Source organism: Palaemon carinicauda, chromosome 4 (genome assembly GCF_036898095.1).
Source record: "Palaemon carinicauda isolate YSFRI2023 chromosome 4, ASM3689809v2, whole genome shotgun sequence".
NCBI classification, from domain to species: domain Eukaryota; kingdom Metazoa; phylum Arthropoda; class Malacostraca; order Decapoda; family Palaemonidae; genus Palaemon; species Palaemon carinicauda.
The window spans coordinates 73605623-73611622 of record NC_090728.1 but is presented as its reverse complement, the minus strand read 5'-3'; the positions used below and the strand labels follow the sequence as shown (position 1 = coordinate 73611622).

General features: G+C 33.0%; 1 protein-coding gene across 7 annotated transcripts in view; it reads right to left on the bottom strand.

The window, feature by feature from the left end:
* Dlg5 (Discs large 5) overlaps window positions 1-6000 on the bottom strand; it is an 847504-nt gene that overhangs the window by 110560 nt on the left and 730944 nt on the right. Inside the window, exon 22 of one of the 7 annotated variants that reach the window (XR_011044295.1) lies at window positions 5496-5533. The exons of the other annotated variants lie outside the window; for them this stretch is intronic. The gene's annotated coding sequence lies outside the window, so the exon portion shown is untranslated. The remainder of the gene's footprint in view (window positions 1-5495; window positions 5534-6000) is intronic. 7 annotated transcript variants of the gene reach the window in all.

Here is a 6000-nt window from a genome sequence, read left to right as displayed (position 1 = left end):
TTTACCTTAGAGACAGGCCAACGCAGGTGTAGGATTTGCTACGCCAGCAGAAGGACGATCGGCAAGAAGGTAGACATGGTGTTAACATGTTCTTTAAATAAATACTCTCTCTCTCTCTCTCTCTTCGTCTATTATTTTTTTCTGAGAGAGAGAGAGAGAGAGAGAGAGAGAGAGAGAGAGAGAGAGATTAAACAAAAATGAGAGATTAAACAAAAATGTGTTGTGTACATGTGATTTTTAACAGCGTTAACGAGTTGAAAGACAGTTAAATGTAACTAAAAAAACAATATCAGCGAATCTGAATTCCTTTATTAACTAAAACAAATATTGATACAAACACACTCGTGTGCGTATGCGCAAACACACACACACGCACGAGGAGACACGATCGGCGAGGAGGTAGAGATGGTGACTGCGATAACATACCGTAACTTACACTACGGAAATTTTAATCTAATTCAGCTTATTTTTTTTTTTTTCTATTTTTCTATTTCATATTTTTTAAATTTTTTTTCTTTTGATTTTTTATTTTCATCACTTTCAGTGACGAGTTACGGTATGTTATCGCAGTCACCATCTCTACCTCCTCGCCGATCGTGTCTCCTCGTGCGTGTGTGTGTGTTTGCGCATACGCACACGAGTGTGTTTGTATCAATATTTGTTTTAGTTAATAAAGGAATTCAGATTAGCTGTTATTACTTTCTTAGTTACATTTGTTTTTCAACTCGTCGACGCTGTTATTACTCTAAACACATTTTTGTTTAATCTCTCTCTCTCGGAAAAAAAATAATAGACGTATCTAACACTATAACAGCGAAGAAGAACGAGAGAGAGAGAGAGAGAGAGAGAGAGAGAGAGAGAGAGAGAGAGATTTTATTTAAAGAACATGTTAATGCTATGTTTAGAGAGAAACAGAAAAAGAGAGCTTGTTAATGCTATCATGGTTTTCTTTGCTTCACTTTTTTCTTTCTTTCTGTTCATCACGCTGGCCCTTCTCACAAATGATCGTTGCCAACAATCTCTTTGTCCTTTATCCCTATCAACAAAAGGTGTTCTATCTCTTCTAGGGTATTGCTAAGATGTCTTGTAATAATGGTGATTCCCTTCGATGGTTATTTGCTTTAATGGCTGCCTTCAGCTTGATGATCCTCGAGATCATAGGCCTATTCCGGCCATATTGTTTAGCCATACAGTATCACTCACATGCACACTGCTCTCATGTTTTTCTATAATTTCTTGCTTCAATTCTAATGAAAGAATTGCCTTCTTCCTGTACTGAAACTTAGCTTCCTAGGTACCATGATTATAGGTAAAATCAAAAAGGAAATGTCAGAAAAGGAAGAAAATAAGCACTGTTAATAACAGACCAAACAGAGGACAACCACACGATACACACAAGAATAGAGAACTGAGCACTCGACGCTCAATGGCGTAATGTTTACTTCGTGTGTCGAAATAAAATTCGGGTGTAGAGTAAAAAATTTGCTCGAATTTTACTTCGGATGTTGGAAAATTCGGATGTAGATACGTTCGTGTGTAGAGGTTCCACTGTATATTATATATATATATATATATACAGTAGGGTCCCGAATTATGCGAGAATTTGGTCGATTAATGACCTCGTGTAAATGGAAAATCGCGAATTTCGAAACACAACTAACAGAAATAATTCCATTGTGGCCATGGCAACCAGCAATTTGCCTATTCAAATGTGTTTACTACCCATTTCCAATACTTTCTTTGTACTATACTGTATTTCTTTATAATATCAAATTGTTTTTTGTAAATAAATAAAACATTTAATATACTTTAAAGTTCTAATAACTTGAAAAATGGTTAAAATTATAACCAGGATAGGTGTAAACACCATATATTTCCCGTTACAACACAACCAAAATACAGACAAATTTTAATGTTTGTCATATCTATTGTATAATACAACTGGTGAATAGCAAAACCATCACTCCTATAGACTAGCTTGTTGTATGATTGAAAATCCAGAATTATCAAAATAAAGGCGATTTTATATCACGCATTCCTAAACACGCTAAAAAGCAGAATAGAAAACGACAACCAATGTTTTGTTTACGTTTAACTCTGATCACAACGAAGAAACAGACGCATTTATACATCTGTGTTTTTGAATTGACAGCAATTTTACCAAGTATAGATTATATGTTGAATTTGTTATTACCAATGTTCTAATTATTTTTTATTAGAACTTTCAAATAAATGAAATGAATGCCATTTATGAAATGTTTTTCTTTATGATGCCGCCTGAAACGGAAACCTTCCATTTGTTTTACGCTCCATCTTCGATCATAATAAACAAACGAATGCATTAAACACACATGATCTAAGTCATAACTAATGATATTACAAACATTTAGTAAACATTATGTTATTACAAATATTTTACTTACCGTATCCATATTAATTCCTAAATTCCGTAGCAAAGCTGGAAATTTTTTTTTCCTTATGCGTTTAATCCACAATAGCAAACTGCCGCTAATGACAGAGTGATAACTTACGATAATTCTAAACTGTTACGAAAGATAATTGTCCTTTCCATATCCAAAATACTTTTCCTAACTTCAGTTATAAGTCAACTTGTACCCACCTCAATTATGGATCCATATGCAAAAAAGGTAAAAGAAGAAAGTACTAGGCCTATTTTTAAAGTCACCGAACAATTAGGTTACCGCTATAACGTTCGATGAGAGAGAGAGAGAGAGAGAGAGAGAGAGAGAGAGATGGTTTTAAAAGTACTAAACAATAAATATGATAGGTTATAACACATTGGTGTTTATGTAATATTAAACTGTATAGATGGTTTGAATAAGTTAAGAAATGGTGTAAACCAATTCTTTGTTATTGTATTCGCGCGGAAGCTAGACATCAGCTGATGTGATCACAGCCAAAAGTAAAACAAAAATAAGTTAGCAATATTCGATTTTTAACACACACCCGAAATTTTACAACATAAGTACATGTTTTATTATAGCGCAATTGACATTTAAAGAGTAAAAATTTTCTGGAATAGAATGGTGTTTCCTAAAAAATAGTGGTTTGCTGACGAAATCGGTTACCGTATTTTAAGCTATGATTGAAATGGATGTATACACGGTATATTTTTTTCGTTTTGTATTTAATTGACACTTCAAGAAACCGATTTTGGTTTCTTCATCTATTTGTAAGTATTGTATAACGAGAGAGAGAGAGAGAGAGAGAGAAGAGAGAGAGAGATGAGGAGAGAGATATTATGACGCAGAGGTTACAGACCTAGAACAGGGGAGGATGAAGGTGGGGGGGAAGTGATGAGATAGGCTGGGTGGACTCGCAGGGAGACGGTAGGAGACGGGGGAAGGGGGGATTTGGTTGCCAGTGGCTAAAAATAGATTCTGAAAGACGGTAAAGGAAAAAACGAATCCCCATCGAATAAACAAATAAGGAAAGGGAATAAGATTCAGAGGAATAATAGATATAATGGAATGAAAATGACCTAGATGGTGTTAGTTGTGATAAAAATAATTTAGATATTTGAAATAAGAGTGTCTGAGGAGGTATAGAAGGAGCATTCGTGATAAATATAGAGGAATATCAAAGGATACAGTTAGTTTGCATTAAAGGGTTTGTTATCGTTTATCGGCAGTGAATAGCTAAACTTCGGTAACGAGTCGTCAATATTTTGTCATATTTTAAACAGTATACATTTGATTTGCAAACATTGGTTTTGTAGAGTAGACGGTAAAATAAAATCTAGAGAGAGAGAGAGAGAGAGAGAGAGAGATTTCTGCCATCAAATCTCTCTCTCTCTCTCTCTCTCTCTCTCTCTCTAGATTTTATTTTACCGTCTACTCTACAAAACCAATGTTTGCAAATCAAATGTATAGCCTACTGTTTAAAATATGACAAAATATTGACGACTCGTTACCGAAGTTTAGGCTATTCACTGCCGATAAACGAACCCAGTCTACTCGTGAAAACCTTGAACGCCCAGAGGGAAAAATAAGGCTTTTAAATATACTGTACTAAACAAAAATAATGCTTTAATATACCATCATTAACACTACCATTACAATTATCGTAAGGTTGGAGAAAGATAAAGATTGCCGAGAACGTAACCACATTTCTGTTTACATTTTGTCAGCTGGACTCGCACAGTTAACAGTTGATTTCATTGTTGATGTGGAATTTTATCCTTAAATAGGCTATTCATTATGAAATTATGTTAATGAAATGTAATGTTAATATTGTTTTGTAACATTTATTATAAATCACCGTATTTAGGGCTACCAACATACTTAAAAAGACTATAGATTTTGATACATTTTGTAGTGCTTGACTCGCGAACTTTGAACAGCCTCGTGGATACAGAAAATTTATTTTTGAAAAATAGCGATCGTGGAAAAGGGGAATCGTGTAATTCGAACACGCTTAATTCGGGACCCTACTGTATATATTATATAATATATATAAGTGAACCCTCGCTACTTCGCGGGTTCGACCATCGCGGATTCACCACTTCGCGGATTTTTTCCATAACCCATATATATAACAGTAATATATATATATAGTATATATATGTATGCATGTATTTATGTATATATGTATGTATATGTATGTATATATATAGGTATGTATGTGTATATATATATATATATATATATATATCTAAAGTAGGAAGATGTGATGCAGTTCTAAGGGAAAAGTATGGGAAATATGTCTGGGTAATAAGCAAAGCTCTACCTCCAGTTTGTTTCTTCATTATGATCAGAGATAAATGTAAACGCTTTTTAGCGTGTTTAGGAAACGCATGATATAAAATCACCTTTAATATTTGTGCCTGTTTTAGTTTAGGGTACTGTAGTACATGCATTAAGTGTTCTGTACATTAAAGGGTAGTTTGTTAACAGTACTACGTACAAGGGAAGGTTTTAAAAGTCTGAATATACATGTTGAATAAATAGGTAAATATGGTGTCACTACTTCGCGGATTTTCACCTATCGCGGCCGCGTCTGGAACCTATCTACCGCGATAAACGAGGGTTCACTGTATATATATATATATATATATATATATATATATATATATATATATATATATATATATATATTACTGTATACTAAGACACCGATTGGAAAATTAAAGATGGTTCATTAGATGCATACAGAAAAATAACGAAGGGAAAAATTGATTACAAAGAAAGAATATCGAAGGGCATTTCACAATGAAAATGTGGAAAACATTGAACAATCGCTAACACCTTCAAGAGTCAATTTCTTTGACAATAAAAAGCATACACAATATGTAGAAATACAGATAAATAAATATATATACACTACACACTTATGCAATAGGTTAAAAAAAAAAAGATGTTAGATCTTTCATTCTCCTAAATCTTTAACATGTAACATAAATCTGCATAAAATGGTTGGGATACAAACTACATTACACAAACCATTAATCATGCAAGTTCAATAAAGTTACATACTCTATGCTTATAACAAATGAAGGACTCTTTCTTGGCAGCTTGTAAGAATAAATATGAAAACAAAAATTATAGCACTCCATTACTGTTTTCCTGAAAAATAAAATCTCTACCCTCTACTATCAATGCAAAATCTCTATAGTAACCTTTATACAAATCTTTGAGGATAAATTGTCTACTATACACATGATGACAATGTTAAATAAAATGTCTGTACTATAAATGCACAGAAAATAATACATTTTCCTAATTATTATATTAACTAAATTTATTGCTTAACAAGACATGGCCAATGATTTTAGCCAATCAGAATGGAATGAAGAGGATAAAGTACAGTATACTGCAATGTTTGTTGCTACAAAATGTCTTATCATTTCAAGTTTTGATGCATTCAAAAGATGTTAATAGAAAACTTTACTAGAGCACAAATAGCTATTTAGGAAGAATAAAAATTATCATTATTATTATCATTATTATTATGACTAAGCTACAACCCTAGGTGGAAAAG